The sequence below is a fragment of the Xenopus laevis genome, chromosome 3S (assembly GCF_017654675.1).
Source record: "Xenopus laevis strain J_2021 chromosome 3S, Xenopus_laevis_v10.1, whole genome shotgun sequence".
Lineage (NCBI taxonomy): Eukaryota > Metazoa > Chordata > Amphibia > Anura > Pipidae > Xenopus > Xenopus laevis.
The window spans coordinates 86258793-86278715 of record NC_054376.1 but is presented as its reverse complement, the minus strand read 5'-3'; the positions used below and the strand labels follow the sequence as shown (position 1 = coordinate 86278715).

At 37.6% G+C, this 19923-nt stretch overlaps 1 protein-coding gene across 1 annotated transcript in view; it reads left to right on the top strand.

The window, feature by feature from the left end:
- nav3.S (neuron navigator 3 S homeolog) overlaps positions 1-19923 on the top strand; it is a 386349-nt gene that overhangs the window by 166640 nt on the left and 199786 nt on the right. The gene's annotated exons all lie outside the window — the stretch shown is intronic.

Genomic DNA, 19923 nt, shown 5'->3' with positions numbered 1-19923 from the left:
GTTAACTCTCGTCATCTATCATGAATAACCAAGTAGTGAAAGAAAAAATACAGTGTCTGAGTCATATTTCTGTTTTTGCAGAAGGCAGCATTCTAATGAAAAAGCCAATTATCTTAGTCTTAATAAGGTAATTCTATTTGGAAACTCAAAAGGTTTGCATTTTCTCAGAAATTCCAGATTCTTACATTTTTCTTTGTCTACCTTGTGTAGATAGTAGCCCTATACATTCACCAACCATCATAAATAGCTAAAGCAACAATACTAAAAGGTATGATACATTCACAGTGATCATCATGATTCATTTATACAGCCCTAGCAAATTGTGCAATATTAAATTATATATAAATACAATATATTAACAAATATGGATTATGACCGGGCCCTTCTTACAGACTGAACAATCTAGCAGATGTAGCTATTTAAATATCATCTGAGAGTAGAATATGGAGTTTTTTTTATTGGCGACAAGAACATGCAAGGAGCCACTAGGGTACTTAAGTTCATAGGAGGTAATGGAGAAATGGAGGTAAGGGGAAAATTTCCAAAGAGTTTTTTTTTTAAAAACATGGTTATTTAAATGAATGACCCATACAGTATCAACCATGGTATCCTATTATACCTATTAATTTGTGTGTTTTTAAAATATGCTTTACCGTAGCACATGGGGCATTTGCCTGCTGTTTTAACATCTTTTTGGTTTTATATTTCAGGAGAAATAATAACTAAGATACAAATAAAAATGGGTTATGTAATAAAATATTTTTGGATGGTCAGCCTCTGAGGATGTATGTAAGGATTGTTGTTTTTCCACTCTGATACCTGGCAATGGGCATATATAAATATTGTAGAAGATTGCTTAATAGATTGTAATGCCATGCAATGTTCCCTTTAACGTGTGCACACACATTTTGAGGCCAGTGCACACAAAAAATTGTGGAGCACACAAATAAGTTGTATTAATTCTGATCAGAGCACACAGTGTTTAAAAACTGAGCACAACAATGTAAAATCTGCGCACATAGCCGAGATGAAATTAGAGTGAACATTTATGCCGTGTGACAATAATGCTACCCAAGTACGTGAAACCGATGGTTTTAATGCTAAAGTCAATTTCTTGGAAGTCCAAATCTGAAAGAAAAGGGTGTTGGATTTTCAAGAAATGTTTTCATTTTTATGAAAGTTTTTAGTATTTAGTGGGTTCAGATTAAAATTCGTACAGAAACAAGACAGAAACTCTGCCTCGCCTGAGCTCTGTGACAATGTGAAAGTGTTAGTGGGTTTCATTGGAATTTTAAGCAGGTTAGGACTGACAAATTGGCAAAGAACCAGTTCTGGGTTGATTTATGTAGAACATTTTGATTGGTATTTCATTATTATTTAATGTATTTATTTTGTAATTGCTTCCAAATCTTGTTTAAAAAACAATCAGGTTTACAGCCCCACAGGGCCCTAAAAAATGCTGCACCCCCCCTGCAATCTGCTGTTTCCATGGTTATGCCCCCTGACAGTGAATACTAAAAAACATATATGGAAATGAAGCAGAATATGGAACTGCTACTGTATGAAATGAATTAGTCTGAGATCAATGAATCTAATATAGTGGTTTGATTTGATACCAATTTACAGTGATTTAGCCTTATATATAACAAGATCAATGCCGATTCCCAACCAGTTTATCTCAGAATAAAAGATGCAGTGGGAATCTTTACAAATGAGAACTCGGGCCTCAGTAATTGTGTCTTGCTTTGTTTCTGTTCCCCCTTGTATTGCTCAGATGTGCACGCTTTACAAATAGTCCATAATAATACTAGGTTTACCCACCTACAGTTACAGGTTGACAAATATCCACGCATTAACACTGACACACTGTTCCCCACAGCACAGAAGCAGAATATTCTGAAATGTATCATTGGCTGCCTAGAGCACAGAAGAACACCATGCTGAAATGTATGAGCTTTGAGTGTTCCACTGTGACCAGCTGAAAGCATATGCTTTGTCTAGCACTGACTGAATTATTTATGTTTGGTTTTCAGGGCTTAACAGTCTTAGAAATGGCAAAAATGAAATACATATTGATCTGTGTGAAAGCCAGGTCAGTTGGAACTGGGCTGTTACATGTACACAGCTCTAGACTTATTGTATCTGGAATGCTGATTTGCATTGAATATAATGTATTCCGATTAATACAAACTCACAAATGGCCTTTTGACAGGAAATGGTATGAGCCCTATTGTCATTTCTAATAATAATACTCCATATTCTGTGTATTTAGGAATGAGACCAAATCAGTTTCTATGCTTTAACTTAATTTGAATCTCATGTTTTTTCAGGAAAACCTGATTATCATTCTTTTGCACAAAATGCTCCATGTCAGGCATTAGACTGCGTAATTGGATTAGCAGCAGTGAATACACTAATCCACTTTAGCCTCAATAGGCAGCTTTAATACAAGTTGTCATTTCCAGTCATCGGTATTTTTCTGTTTCTGGCATAAATGACGGAGTAGGGCATGTCTCGGCAATGTTCCCCTTGCTATTGTGTCTTCGTTCTGTCATCAGGATAGCCATGAGATCCAGCTGAATGATGATATTGATGAATTCTAGTCTATATACACCAGTGTTTAAACACAAAAGCAGATCTGGAGGCTGGGTGTGGCCAATGCAATAAAAAACTGCACCTGTGTCTAATGCATAAGGACATATCTTGCCTTGTTCAAGTGCATAAGGTGTAGTGGTTAGAGCATCTGTCTTGGCTGTACAGCCACAGAGGAGCCCCCATGACAGTGAAAAAATATAAAAAAATATTAATATTCGTTTATTCATAGTAGATTTAAGTGTATACATCAGGGATACTCAGCAAGTGACCTACCTGCTACTGCTGAAATACAATTCCCAGAAGTCTCTGGCTACCAGAGATCTCTGATTACATATTTCTTCTACATTGTATAGGACCGCAGCCACCCCACATCATATGTACCCAACTGGGGCCCCTGTGGCAAATCTGTATATGTAAAATGAGGAATATGTAATGAAAACTATAAACGTCATTCATTCAGGATTGGTTAAAGGTCCGTTGATGTTATGAGTTATGGATGAACAATTCAATTGGAGTCTGTGACCTTCCCATGTTAATTGTATCTGGTGCTTCTGTCAAGCTTAATAGAGTTCTGTTTCATTATTGGGTATGGAATTAGCTGCATTTCTGAATGTTTCATTCTACATTGTATGGAAGCATGAAAACAGAACTAGCTAAAACAACCACAACTCTTAAGATATAGGGACTGGTTTACTGATGCGGTTGCAAAAAATGTGCACCTGTTCAGTTACTCATAGCAACCAGTAAGATCTTTGTTTTCATTTTCTAACTTGCAATCAATACTAATTTCTTGTAGCTGCTGGTATCTACACTGGTGCTATATATTACTTATATTAGTAAATTTGTAGGAGATGTATGTGTATATATATATATATATATATATATATATATCTCCTATTTATATAAATGTTCACAGCTAATTGTTTTGGATCTCTTATGTTCAGAAAGGCTACTGTATTTGGAAGTAAAGGCACAGGCACAATGGATGCAATGCCTTAAAGCCTTGGATACTTTTGACACCAGTAACTCTGCCACTAGGGAGCAAATCTTTGGAGTTTTGTATTGCTTGGTTACCTAAATAATCTAGCCCTGAGACCTCACTCAAACGGTTACCCTGTATCTATAAACACACTCACATGGGCAGGTATAAAACACTTCTTTTGCTAGAATCTGATGTTTTTTTCTGGATTTTCTATCTTCACTTATCATAAATAGATGGGTATTTATGATAACCCATAGTGAACTAGCACATACCAAAATTCAGCTTGGGTTCTGCCCTGTGATCATCCATATGAAACAGCAGACTTTGAATTCATGTGAAAATTACAGCATTGAAATATTTATTATATTTCAGACAAGGTTTTAAGATAAAAAGTAAATTACATTCAGTAAGCATTCAGTGTTCAGTGCTAATGTAAATGTGTATTGTTTGGGGAGAATATTGCTAGCATTTTCATTTAGTCACTGTTTGTGAGTACTGCCATCTATTGGGCATTGTAGGGATTGCTTTACAATTGTAGAGCCTTTGCAATAAAGTAATAAAAAGGCACTGGGGAAGACTGCTTACTTAACAGGTCTTAACTTTTTATTAAAAACATAAATTCCTATGCACTTTACCTTAAGAGCCTTAATTCCATTTTTAAAATTGCACTCTCTTCACTAGTGGGAGGGAGAGGCAGAGCCTCAAGTGAGAGATACATATTCCCTTAGATTGTAAGTCTTCTGTGCCTGTTCCTGTTGTATGCAACTTATTGTTTAAAACCTATACATACAGCACTGTAGTTATGTTGGGATACAATAATTACTTGTATTGTTGAACATCAACATATTTATCCAATTCATTTGTCAATATCAGCAATATACCCCTCCCCACCTGTATTGGTACAGATTTGGGACCTGTTATGCAGAATGTTCGGGACCTGGGGTTTTCCGGATAATCGATCTTTCCATAAGTTGGCTCTTCATACCTTGTCTATTAGAAAATCATTTAAACATTAAATAAACCCAATAGATTGGTTTTGCTTCCAATAAGCATCAATTATATCTTAGTTTGGATCAAGTACAAGGTACTGTTTTATTATTACAGAGAAAAAGAACTCACTAAAAATTAATTACTTGGATTAAATGAAGTCTATGGGAGATGGTCCTCCATAATGAGTTTCTGGATAATAGATCCCTTACCTGTACTGTTAAAATGTACAGCTTTATATACTGTGGTTGTTCTGCACATTTATACATATGTATTTCTACTGCTAATAGGGGCTTTGTATGTTCCTGAGTTCTGGCAGACCCTGGGTTCATATGTGGTGCTTGTGTTTATCGCTCTGAATACATTGGGGTTAACAGGCTGGTAAGATCAGCAAGTTGTAAACAGTAGGGCTAATTTATGATAGCAAGTGCATAATGCATCCACTAAATGCTATTCACAAAAGTACTTGCACTGATACAACTTGCATGCAGAGTGCAAAGTGCAGGTCACATGAATGGAAGATAGGGTTGCCACCTTTTCTTTTCGGTGAATCTGTGCAGGGGGCAGGCGAATGATGTCGGGGTGGGCCAGTGGTGTCGGGGCGGGCCGGTAATGTCAGGGGAGGGGCTGATGACATTAGAGGCAGGACTGGTGATGCAGCGATCAGGGATTGGCTGATCACCATGTCATTAAAGGACCAGTAACAGTAATTTTTTTTTTTTTTTTTAAATTGTTTCTTTTTAACGAAAAAAAAGACACAACCAACACAGTTGAAACTTTTAATTCACAAAGCTTTTATTAAGAAATTATTTACCGTTTCTCTGCAGGCGCTCCTCTTCTGAAGCAGCGACAGGGCGACGATCCATCGTGCGGCGCTTGATTTCTCCTCCTTGGCTATCTCCTATAGAAGGCAGGGAGGAGAAATTGAATGCCGCACGGTGGATTATCGCCCTGTCGACATTTCAGAAGAGGAACGTTAGTAGAGAATCAGTTAAGTAATTTCTTAATAAAAGCTTTGCGAATTAAAAGTTTAAACTGTGTTGGTGTTTTTTTTTCATTAAAAAGAAACAATTTTTTTTTAAAAAAAAAAATTACTGTTACTGGTCCTAACCAGTAACAGACCTAACTGGTCTGTTACTGGTCCTAACTTCAATTTCCTGGCTGGAATTCATAATTTGGAAATATAGACAGGCAGTTTTCACCCAGCCAGCCCTTGAGATGCACTTCATTTAAGTTGTGTAACTAGGTGACAATTGGCCCAGGCCCATTGCCAAGACATTGGCGATTTTACATTTGGGCCACCCTGTAGCTGCAATGACTCCAGCAGGTCCAGGTGCACTTGCACCCTAGTAGTTACGCCATTGCATCATTTACCAAATGAACACATCAGTATATTGCACACACGTAGCAGTGCCCACAGTTAAATTAGGGTTCTGATGAAAATACTGTAGTGGAATATAAAACACAAGTTAATCTCTTCTATGTTATACCAAGTGCAGCAAAAACAAAACAATTGACAATCCTGTCCATGTGGCAGATGGTTACCATATACTCATGTGTTGTTTATAAATGTAGGACTCGGCGATATATAATAGATATATCATTCAGCACATTATAAACAGCTCATTTTTTATGTTACATGGTTTATTTCATTGAGGGCAGGATAAAAGGGCTGTTTTCATTCTGAATACAAAGCATAAACTGGTTTAGCAGTGCTTTTATACAAATTGGCCGCTGTATCTGTATTTAACACGATTTAAGGATACAGAGCTTACATAATGTACTGTACATGCTTTATAGACACATCTGATCCACATAGTCATGCTGGATTAGTTTAACAAACGTGCATCTCCCCAAGCCACTGTCATTTTCAGATGTCTTAGAGATTTAATTGTTGGTTATTCAGCAGATTCTGCATAGTGCTGGTATATAAATATACTGGGTTGCAGTCAAATAATTGTGCTTTCCAGGCTTGTTAGACATTTCTCCTTTATTCATTTTATATAAAGAAGAACATTTGATAGTGGATTGTTAATCTAGATTAAAAGTAACTATGTGCGTATTCTGTACACACAGGAACTTTGTATTTACAGTAGGAAAAACAATAAATGACTCTACAACTGCACATGTATGGACTGTCAGTTTTATTGGCCTAAGGGCTGATTGGTGAGATATTTATATTAGCCAATATGGAAACATGCATATATTGCTATATTGACTGGTGATCAATAGAATGAGTACAAAAGTATGAAATTATGCTAGTGTGTGTTTACAAGTGACCCCCGTACACCTGTTATTGGGCTATTGAGCTGTTGAGGGCACATTTATTTTTCAGTCGGTATGAATGACCGTGTCAGACCCCCACCATTGTAATTTGAAAGTGTTTAGGTTTAGGGTTAGCACATCTTTCCATTCAATTTTTTTTATATTATAGTGTGTGTATATATGTACAGTATAAATATATATATATATATATATATATATATATATACACATATATATATATATATACTGTACATATAAACACACACTAAATATATATATATATATATATATATATATATATATATATATATATATATATATATATATATATATATATATATATATGGCAAACAAAACATAAAACTACTACCACCCACCAAATTGAGCCTCATAACCCAGATATCAAAACCTAACAACAACAGTAAGATGTCAATTTTAGTCTGGTGCATTAAAAAACTTTGCGGGGAGCTCCCAAATAACTAGTTGGCTTTTACTAAATAGTCTTATATAGCGGTTTTATTTGCATATAGCAGTGCTTATAAATCCACTTATGCGATTAGCCTGAAGTTATTAACACACTGTTGATGTTATGGCATGTACTCATGTCCCAAGACTCACTGAAACCTGTCAATTATGAAAAGTAATTGAAAAAGTATTGAAAAATAGGAGGATATTCACCGTGGAGTTCTATGACCTGTATAAAATAAAAGATGAAGAATTAATAGATGAAAAAACATACATTTATATACTTTATGGTGTAAAGACTGTAAATTGTTTTTGTCTGTTATTCATTTGTCACATTGTTCAGTTATATTTACCTGGCAGAACTTTGGGATTAAAACATTTTAAACATATATTAAATATGCTCCTTATTTTACAAAACAATATTCTACTGTGCTATGTAGGGCCTTCCCTCAAGTAATGAGTTTAATGGCTTCGTGTTGTGAAGTCCTCAGGCATAAGTAAACAGCTGAAAAATCTGTATATGGCATTTAATAATCTAACTGCCTCTTCTCTCTCTTTCTAAGTCTCCCAATTACATTCATATTCTCAAAAGTCAAAACCAATTAGCTGGGAAGATTCAAGATACTTACAATATAATTCTTTGACATTTAGAGGCATATTTATCAAGAATCGAATTTGTGAGTTGTGTGAGGATTTTTCTACCTCAGATAAACTCAAATCTCAACTGTTTGCTTGTTCATGGAAAAACATGAATGGCAAAAACTAGCATGAAAAACGAGGGTGAAGAAAAACGCTAATGATTGAGTTTGTGTCTCAAAAAAACACGAATCCATTGAATTTTCTGATAAAAAAATGCACTTTCAAATTCAAATTTTAAATTATTTTTTCTTATTAATTTACAGACATTTCAGTTTTCGATAATATAACTTGAATGTGTGAGTTTGGGTATAATAAAATTAGAATCGTGGAAAAAATAACATTCAGTTTTTGATAAATCTGCCCCTTAAACACATCGTTTATATCGTATGTGCAAGAATACACTTTTCTGTTAATCTAAGGTATGAAAGGTGTCTGACAATGATGGGCGAAATTCATGAAACAGCAAAAAAATTTTGAAACACGAATTTTGACACCCCGGTCAATTTTGACGCCAGTGTTAAATTCAATGGGCGTTCAAATAATGATGCAGTGTGACGGTTTTTACACAATCGACTTTTTTGACGCTGGCGAATTTTCGCAGCGGTATCACAAATTTATTTCCAGAAATTCACCGCAAATTCGCACCTGCCGAAGTTATTTGCCCATCACTAGTGTCTGATAGGACAAAGTTAGACAAATATGTTGAACAAGTGTTGCTTATATTATAATATGGGACGTATTTATAATATGATGTACAAAGTAAATCACATACATTTCAGGGTATAAAAATGGGGTTCTGTATATAAAACTGTGTAATTTTGTTTTTTTTGTTTGTATGTAGGATAAACATTAAAGATAAGAATTAAGGCGCACCTGTTACATGTACTATGTAAAGCTTTGACAGATACGTTGGGATGTTTTTACCTGCGGCTATTTTCAGCCTGATCACAGGATAGGTCCAACATACCTAATTAACTGACCAAAGCTTTAACTTGCAGCTTTGTTTCCAACTGACAGCTGGATGTGCTTCAAGGTGCAGAACCGTAACAATGGGTTAACAGTGCTAATCATTTCTTGTCTAAATGGTTTCTTGTCTTTAATGGTTATAGTTGCTCATTGTTAGTTAGACTTGGCAAAATATATTTCATGCATGAAGAGCAAAAACTGAGATAAGATACACAAGGTCATATTTAGGTTTTTAAAGGGATTCTGTCATGAGTTTATTGTTTATTACACTGTGTACATTGCAAATAATTCTACAATTTTAAATGTTGGTAAATACATGTATTTTTTCAGCTGTAATTTTGGTGTGTATCCAGCCATCTCAGGTCATTCTGTCTGATAATGGAACTGCTTTCAGTTTCTCCTACTCACTGAAACTGGAGAAGTCATGGGTGTTTTACTATTGATTGCTATTGTAATATTTACCAATATTTTTTTTATAGCAATGCAGGTGTCGGGTAGCTGTTTTCTTCTTACTTTCCCATTGTTCTGTTAATAGGCTGCTGGGAGGAAAGGCAAGGGGGTGGGAGGACACCTGGTAAACTAAGAACACGTCTAGCCCTACAGCAAAATTCCAAATTAAATATAAAAATATCTGGTTTCTCTTTTGGAAAATAGATTTCAATGCAGGATTCTGGTGTGTGTGTGTGTGGGGGGTGTATTTTCAGAACACATCATATAATTACTAAAAATCGTAAATCATAAATATGTTAAATTCTCTCTTTCAAACTTCACAAATGTTTTTTCCCCATACAATTGTAGTGGGTACAATCCTATAGAGGATTTATCAAGCAATGATGTATGTGGCATATTAACATGGAGGAGGTGATGTAGATAATAAGATGTAAAAGTGGCAGCTGTTTATAATGGTAGTTCATAAAATAATAGGATATAAAATAAATAAATAAAAAAATAAAATAAATAAAATTGAATTACAGAGCACCTCTGAGAACATAAATCCATTAAAAATAAGTCTTTATTTTCAAAAAGTTAAAATCACCTCCACACGCAAGAAGTGGATGGAGGACTGAGCAGTCAAAATTGTAACTGTCTCGCAAAAAACGGGACAGTTGGGAGGTATGTTCTTTTGTCGATGGTGGGGCAGATACAAATTTTCTAAATTTGCTATTTTTTCCTTTACTTGCCCCATTGTCTTTATATATGCGAAACAACATTCATTTAAAGATATGTCATATTTTGTATCACTGTTTTCCATTTTTTTTAGAAGTCTATATATACAGTATGCTTGAGTACGGGTCCCCAACCTTTTTTTACCTGTGAGCCTCGTCAGGGGTGCTCCACCAATGAGGCGAGTTGATCCACTCGCCTCAGGCGGCAGCGCCCCCCTGGTTACCAGTTGCGGCAAAAATGCCGCTCCTGGTAACTAAGAGACGAATTTCCGGTTTTCAAGTCGGAAATATGGCTTCTAGTGCAGAGAGCGCAATTGTGCTCTCTGCACTAACGTCGTGCAGCGACCCAACCCCCTCCTGCGCAGAAAATGCGAGTGCCATGAGGAGGGGTCGGGCGGCAACGGAAGACCGCCTCATGCGGCGTAAAGGCACGGATCGGCGCTGAGCCTTGTTCAAGTGTAAAATAATGTAGGAGAGCAACATAAGCATGCAAAAAGTTACTGGGCCTTCCAAATAAGGGCTGTGACTGGGTATTGGTAACTTCTTTGTTGACTTGCAGCCAACTGGAGACTCTGTTTGGCAGTACACATGTTTTTTAAAGGCAAACTAAAGCTTGCCTTTAAATTAAAAAAAAAAGCACCTGTTTGAAGGCCACTGTGAGCAACACCAAGGGGTTGGAGAGCAACATGTTGCTCATGAGCCAGTGGTTGGGGATCACTGTGCTAGAGCATTGCATTTTATTAATTGTCAGAGGGGGGGGGGAACAAAAGAGAAAAGGAAACAATCTGAAATGTTTTCACAGACTTCCTATACCAATATACATGTATGGAATTGCTTATCCATAAAATTCCAAATTATGGGAAGGCTGTCTCTCATAAAGTCTATTTTAATCAAATAATTCCAATCTTTAAAAATGATTTCAGTGCCTTATACTTGATGGTAACTAAGCTGCATGAATTCATATTGGTGACCAATATTATTTGAGGTTCAAATGTTTTTTAACAAACTTAAGTTATGGAGGTGTAAATTATAGAAAAACTCGCTTATCCAGAAAAGCCAAGGTCTCCTGTATCCATAAAAAATAAATACTTTGCAGGGAAAGGTTAGAGGCAACAAGAATATTGCAAAAACATGTGCTCAACACTCAACTCTTAGGACAACCTACCTAGTCTAACATCATCAGCTGGTCATAACGTTAGCAAACAAGTCAATTCCCTTTTCCTATTTGCTGTCTTTCTATTGACTAACTTATTACATTTTGCGCTTATTAGACCAGTTCTTGCTCTACTGCGCATGCGCCGAATGTCACAAAGTTTTCCGATTTCACTTCGTGACATTCGGCGCATGCGCAGTAGATCCGTACCGGTAAATGTTCCTACTGTGCATGCGCCAGAAGATGCCGGTCAAAGCAGGAAGAAGAGGCGCGTGGGAGAAGATGGTGACTGTGAACTCCATGGACAGGACCTGCGCAGAGGGGTGAGAAACAAGTTAGGGGCATTTGCCCAGGGGGACAGGTAGGCCAGGGGGGAGGAGGGAGGGGGGGCAACACAAGGGGGGAGGGGTTTTGCGCCCAGGGGGTTTCCTTCTCCTTTAAGGGAAATTTGCAAAGTTGGGCTGCACTATTTGATATTTCTGTGCTTTGAAGAGATACATAGACAGGGCGGGGCAAGGAAAAGCCACTCATATTATTAATATAATTATCAAGGTGATAGTCTCCGGTAACAATAGAATAGTTCAGCTTTTATTAGAATTCACCATTGAAGATTTAAAGATTTTTAACATGTGCACCCTTAAATTAGCTCATCTGAAATTCTTTCTGCAATTACAACTGTGCTTAAACACCCTGCTATGCAATTAACTACTCAGTTTCCTTCACTGTACAAAGTCAATTTGCTCTCCCATTAAACCTTTAAACAAAGAAAGTGAAGGAAAAAAAATATCCATTGTATTGAATTAACTAAACACTGAGGGCAGTGTGTAGAAAAGTGGCGAAGAAATGGATTATACAGGTATGGGTCATTCACTATAATTACATAGTTACGTAGGAACATAGTAGAGAAGGTTAAAAAGAATGAATTGTTTATTAAAGGAGAAGGAAAGCTACCAAGTTTATTGCCAATAGATTAGTCGCAACAGTGCAAGCCATTTTTATTCATTAGAATGCTTTTTCATACCTGAGTAAACAGCTCTATACACCTTCTTTGTTTGTTTAGGATAGCAGCTGCCATATTGACTTGCTGTGGCATAACTTCCTGCCTGAGTCTCTCCCTGCTTGCGCATAGCTCTGAGCTCAGATTACAGCAGGGAGGGGAGGATGGAGGGGAGAGGAGTAAACTGAGCATGCTCAAGCCCTGCCCTGGAGGTTTAAGATGAAATCAGGAAGTCTGATACAGAAGTCCATGTGTGCACAATAGAAGGCAAGAATGCAGCGTTTCTTTTGACAGAGGACTCAGAGCAGCATTACTTTGAGTTTTTACTGGCATATTCATATAGACCTTTCTGATAAAGCTTACTTAGTTTTAACCTTTCCTTCTCTTTTAATTCCACAAAATGTCACTGTTATAGCTCAGCTCAGTTTTTTTAACAACTTGAATAAATCTGCATATACGTGCAAAAATTATGTAAAGTAAAACCAACTTTACTTGTGTATTTACCATGTAGGTGTTCAAGTTTTATAGGTGTTAAAAGTTTGGGGGGGGGGGCTTGGTTGTTAAGTAAAACCTTTTGGAAAAAACCCCAAAAACCTCACCCACTGCCGCTAAATACTTATCTATGAAATACAAGGCAGAGGTGAGGGTTACATTGGACTGCACACACGAGGTCCATAATAATGTCACTTCCACCAATGTCCCTGTCCATTCATAAATAGGCGTGCAAAGGTCTCATGTCTTGGGCAGCACCTAACCAAAATACAGCTCTGCTTGGGTGACCTTAAATGTATAGTTTAGCAACTGTAGCTTGGAAAATTTCAGGGACAGAAAAGAAGAGATTATTCCTATTATTACTACATAATGGACCAAATGCTTACTATACCTAGTGGTTGAAAGTTGTATTACTTTATATTAACAAATTTTAAACAATTATGAATCCTATGGACAGTCTGGGGGCATAAATTAAAATCCCTTGGTGGGTCAAATCTTTAGATTTGCTTAAATAGCACTGGCCTAGAAGCCCAAAATAACCAAAACATCATAAATTGCATACCCTTTCCACTAGTTATTGACAGGAACTGCAGATATGGCCAAACTGAGCATCTTGAGAAATATTTATTTCAGTTGAAAAAGTCTACCTCTAGCAAGTATTTTTTCTAATATTCATTACCTGTCCACAATCTGAGATATGGAACTGGTATATCTTAATCTTGATCTGATATTGCCAGATGCCATAACATCTATTTTCACCTCTTGAAAAACACCTTACTGTAATGCAGGGTCCCCAAACTTTTTTACATATGAGCCACATTTAATATAAAAAAGTTGGGGAGCAACACAAGCTTGAAAAAGGTTTCTAGGGGTGGCAAATAGGGGCTGGTAGTCACATGATTAATGGCAGACTACAGGAGGCTTTGTTTCATAGAACACGTGGTCTTTATGCCTCCAAAACTTGGCTCCAAGTCAGAAATTCAAAAATAAGCACCTGCTTTGAGGCTACTGTGAGCTACATCTAATGGGTTGGTGAGCAACATGTTGCTCACGAGATACAGGTTGGGGATGACTGATTTAATGCTAATTGCTAATCAGCACTGTCCTAGTGAAAAAGGCCACTTCACTACAAGGGTCTGGAAAAACATTCTAATTAGGTTGGTAGAACAACAAAATAGTATTGGCCCATGCTTGCTTTTTAAAATATTATTTTACAAGAAACACAAACTATGTAACATTTTTATCCCAGTGTCTTAAAAGGTAACATTTACCTTGCATACTGTCTTTGGCGTTGTCCTCTAGATACAAACTGAGAAAACATTATACAAATAACACATTTCTGACTTTGTTGTACTGAAATTATTTTCCACGTCTAAAAAATGGGATAAAAATATATTCATAGAATAAGTAAGGGCTGTTCAAATGATTTTCTAGACAAAAGTCTTTATTGTTTACAGGAGTTAGAAAACCACCTATTAACTATTGCCAAAAATAACAAAAGGATATAAAAGAGCTTTGCTAACATCTAGCCGTTACACAGCAATTTTCCTTTCAGCGGTTTCTTATGATAAAGTTAGCTGGGGCTTTATAATCTCCCAAACAAACTTTGCCACTTTGAACAAAAAGTGTGGTTGTCACACCAGGAGTATTATAGCACCATGCAAAATAATAGCATATTTGGCAGGTATGGTTTGGCCTTCTGGGAAAGAATTGCTCTAATGTATGTTTCCAGTGTAGTTTTTCTCGTTTTATATTAAGCATGGTTATGCCTAGTACATACATATATTGTCTATTTTTCCTTCCTTTGGAAGGAAAACATTTATGCAAACACGCAGCTGCATATTCTTGATGCTGAATGGAATTTTACCCTATATTTTACTTCCTATGGAAAAAGATTTATTGTAAAATCAGCGGCAGATTTAAATATAAACTTATTTTTTCTACTAAGGGGCAACAACATTTACTACTTAGTTAAAAAAAAAACAACAAATTTAATACTTAATATTACTTCATTTCTGCACTGGACACATGAAAGTATATGGGGTAAATCTGTGGCCAGATCCAAGTATTAAATGTGCCATCCCAGCAATAGTACCCCACAACACATATATTTCTGTCTTTAGAAAAGATCTATACTTTACCCCTCTCCAAAAATCGGCAATGTCCTACCAAAAAGTCAGTGTTTACATTCCAATTGAGATAACTGGCAGCATATGCTTTACAAAATATGAAACAGCTGTATGTAATGGCGCTAGTACAAAATATGCTGTGGAAGGCCAATAGCCACCATGTGATTCTTAACTGTATCTGGAATTTATGGTAGTGTTGGTAATAGGGGGTGCAGTTTTCTGCCTGATAGTAGACAAACAAGCTGTTATCCAGTTATGAACTAATTTATCTTATCTTGAGATCTGACTTAATTTTTTCTCTCAAACAGATTGTGATTTGCATGTGATTCATTCAGTTTCTCCATTTTTTACTGAACTGTTGGACCTAAATATTTAAAAAACAATTAAAAAAAAAAACGTGATAAGGTTTAAGCTACAGTAGTTAATCTCAAGCTGCTTCAATTCAAGCAAGTTCAAATCAAGCTAGTGATTAGTTAAAGCTATAAAAAAAGGTTTCTCTGATTTCCATAAACATGTTTCCATTATTTTTTTTCAACTTGAATTCTACTCCATTGACAAAGGGATTATGCAAGGTCCCATTCTTATTTTGTAAGGCTACAACTTAGCCTTACATAAAAATATGAATACAATTATTTGTTTCAGTGGCATCCAATGTTTCTAGGTCAGTCATGCTAAAGATGTATTTTGATGCAGAAAGGAAATAATATCCATAAAATTCAATTCTCCCTAGAGGGCAGGTTTCCTGCTGAAAAGGGTAGAATGCTTGTTTTATCTTGCCTGGCATTATATTTTAGAAGGCCCTGACATGGAATTATTGCAAAACCTAGAATATGACCCCGATAAGTAGTTTATGGTATAAAGCTTGGGGGTTATTATTTATTGCCCCCCTAAAAAGGAATAGTCTTCTGCCAGCAGAATAGTAATTATTATCTAGTAGTGTATCCTGTTTTATTGCTGTTGGATCAGTAAACTTCTGTTGCCTGAAAATTTCCATTGAAATTATAGATAAAACTGAAGGTACTTCTATATATATAAGTCAAGCCAAATATCTGATTTATTACAATGGTTAACTGCAGCACTGCTGAAATGTAATGTTAATGTGAGTCATGTAATGTCACGTAAATCAAAGATGGTATGTAACTGTATTATTCCTATGTGGAAATAATACAGTATTTTCAAATGAAGAATTATCCTGAAATGACAATCGTTTTTTTCAGTGGATGGAGGTATGCTGCATATCTGTTTAAAGGAATTCTATGATTTTTATGGTGTCGTTTTTTTTTAAAGTTGCATTTTTATTGGTTTTAGTAAACAAACATAATATCATATTATACCAAGCCAACATTGCATTACAGTAAAAATCGGAAATTGGTTATACAATTTTGGCTATTCCATTCGAAGGTAATATGGATTTTGTTGATGTGGCAGAATATATCAGTTGTGATGTATTCTGGTGCAATATGGAACACATAAATAAACTTAGGGAGATTTATCATTTAAATAAATGTATGCAACCCCATAAGGTTAAAGGTATCTTAACCCAGTTAGGAAGGTTAGCTGTCATCAAGTTAATAATAAGGTTGAGATTAAGGGACTAATGTTTACAGGGTGGATAGTAATGCCAAAGTATTTGAAGTAGGGTACCCACTTAAGGGGAACACTTGGTGGGAGAAGTCGAGGTTGGGGTTTATCCATAGAGTAAAGTAGGGATTTGTCCCAGTTAATGTGTAACCATGAAAACTGGCCAAATCATTTCACTGTTTGTCAGAGGGCAGAAAGCGAGTCGTCTGCATTGGCAAACAGGGGCATTATCTCAACAATTTTGTGGATGGTGAGGCCATTAATAGATTGTGAGTTCCCGATAAGGATAGCTAGGGGTTCTATAGCTATTAAAAAAAAAATGAAGAAAGGGGGCAACCCTGTCTAATGCCCCAGTTTGAGAGGGAAGGGATAGGATGTGATACCATTAATGCTTATTCGTATACCAAATCTCCGGAGGTAGGGCCATTCTATAGAGTCAAAGGCCTTGGCTGAATCCAATGAGCCAATCCAATAGTAAACAACTGCGTATTTGACATATGCTTCCATGCACCGTAGACTCGTAGCCCCCCGTCTAAGTAAAGCCATGGGCAGGGGTGCTCCGCCAATGAGGCAAGTTGAGGCTGTCGCCTCAGGCAGCAGCACCCCACTGGGTACCAGGGGCAGCAAAAACGCTGCTCCTGGTATTTTAAGAGCGAATTTCCGTGGGAGGGGGGGCAGCAGAAACTGCTGCTGCCTCAGGCAGCGGAGGGGCCAGGATCACCCCTGGCCATGGGACCTGTAGTAAGGGGACTGCATACCACATCCGATGTGAGGGCTTCTGAGGTGCTATAAATTGCTGGAGTCAGCCGTCCATTGTGATATGGGAGATTACTCTGGACAAGTGCTTATAGAGGGGTCTCTGGAATGTCCAGATCCATTGGAGAAAATCCAGAGGGGGTGGTAAGAGGTCAGAATTTACGGAGCTTGAAAAGTGCAGACAGTTCATCTGATGTTAGGTGTAGTCACAACAGGATTGTGCTGCAATTGGGGTTGAAATGTTTAGTGCTGCAGACTAGAGGGGGGATCTTCAATGTGCTCCTTTACAGTTTAGCCAATCCTCTGCTTCAGATGGGGTGGTAAAGAAAATAGTATTGTATTCAACTTGTATTCGTAGCTTTGCTGGGTACAACATATTGTACTTTCAGCTCTTTCAGGCAGGCCCACTATGCGCCGATTATGTCTACGAAGCCTGTTGTCTAGGTCAGCACTTGCTGGAGTTGGCGTTTAATGTTCTGAATATCAGTTTGTATAGGGAGAACAGCAGCATCATCCAAGAGGAAAACTCTGGTTTCCAGAGCTGTAGTGCACGCTCTACTGTTTTGTAGATCATGGCGCAGCAATGAAATATCATTTTTTATCTGTTTCAGTTGCGTGGTGGTAGCAGCACGGCTTTTAATAAGGGTGCCCAACATCTCACCCATTATAGGCTCAGGTGGTGTAGAATCAATCTGGGAGGCTTGTAGAGAAGGTGAGGGCAGCTGTGAGGAGACATCATCTTCTGGGGTCTGCTGCTGCCTCATCAGAGTGTGCCAGAATATGAATGCCTCCCCATTTTTGAGGTAGAGGGGGTGGCAGTGAATTTAGTAGTATTTGCAGTAATTTAGGGTGTCTGTATCTGGGGGAACTGACAGAATAACAACACAGTGCATGGGGGGAACAACTGCTCAAGTCGCCATCTTGAATCCACTTAAATCACCATCTTAAGGGGCAAGTCCAATCACTGACTTATTAATTTTGTGTTGCTACAGTTAGGGTTGCAGTCTGTTTGAGTGTAGAAAGTCTGTGGTCAAAAATAGGATTGCAGTCTGTATGAGTGTAGCAAATCTGTGGTCACAGTTAGTATTGCAGTGTAAGTCTGTGGCACTTAATGCTTGGTATGAAAGTTTCCTTAGTTCAAAGTTCAAAACCAGCCAGTGAAGAAGTGGCAGCCAGTTGTGGCAGAGTAGCTTGGGCTGAGAGACAACATAGAGTGGCCCCAGGGTCAGGGGCTCACTCACCCAGAGATAACCATCCCCTCTGGAGAGTCATGGGACCAGGACCTCTGTATAGCCACTCCAATTGGGCGATGGTCGGACACTCCAAAATTTACCACCGCTGCTTCGGCAATGCTGGTAGACTGCAGCCGATTCTCTGCTGCAGCAGCACGAGCAGAGAGGAGACCCTTGCCTCCACCAAGAGTGGGAGTGTCTGTGAGCCAGTCCTGTGATGTCAGGCCAGCTCTGTGGGTGCAGAGGGACCTGCTCTCTTCTCTTTTTCAGCGAAGGCACCCTAGGAGTGCCAAAAATTGTGTCCTCTCCTATTTTATCCTGTGGGCATTGCAAAAAAACTCATTGTGTAACCCTCAGCCTGACTCTCACTCCTAAGATCTAACCTGCAACTGGCTTGTCCTACTGACTTTTCCTACTGAAGCTTCCTACCTCAAATTTTTTATGGTGAGCCCAATCTTTACAAGGGAGAGCAAATTTTCCCTTCCGAAGTATATGCACACAAACATCAGTGCTTAGTTTTATCATTTTAGCCAACAGAATCTGTTCTGACACTGATTTGTAGTGTAGTAACTATGATATTTAAAGTGGCTTGTGGGCTTCATTTCAGTGGCAATGAATGTGTTGTAAGACTATACAGAGACTGAGTTCTGTGGGAAAGTGCTGCACTTGCCGAAAGTTCTGACAGATTCTCAGCACTCTAACTGTACTGCTGTTGGTAAATAATCCCAATGGTAGGAAGCACATAATAGGAGGGCCTCAATCAAACCTGTAAACGGTATAATTTGGGAGCAGCATGTTATTATAGCATATTAGTATCCTGAGGACAAATCTCTGGAATGTATCTATAAACAGATGGATGTGGTGAACCACAACTTCTGCCGACCTGAATCTGAGGCCTCACTAAGGGAGCAGCAGGCATTTTGTACTGGCCATAGTCAGGCAAATTCTTTAACAATAGATCAGGTAGAACAAAACATTTGTATCCCAGCATAACTGTGAATTCTATGCGAATGATGGTAGTTTCAGTTCAGCAACAATTGTAGGAATGCAGGGTGAGGTCTTGGCATGAAATAGCTAAACATGGAACTACCAGAACATGTACAAGAGAATGTACAAGAGAATTGTACTGCATTAAAGTGGGAATATGGGATCCCACAAGGATTTGGCTCACCTAATTTATAGTTCTAGGGAGCTAAATTTAAATGAGAAAACAAACCCATTCAAGGAGTTTCAAAAGCAAACTGATCCAGGATTCAGTTTCGGCTGAATCCTTAGTTCTTCCATAATTATAAAATAATTCTAGGCACCCACTTAAGTAGAGTACATTCCAATTAGCACATTTAACCAGCATGGGGGCAAATTAGCATCTGCATGGTAAATCTTGCACACTTTGCAAAAAAATTACAGAAATACCTATCCATTCCTGAATCTATGTTGCTAAAACATTTGAATTGTGTATATTTGCCCAAATATCTGCCATACAGCCTAATACCAGATGGATTGGTTGTGTCCAAGGCT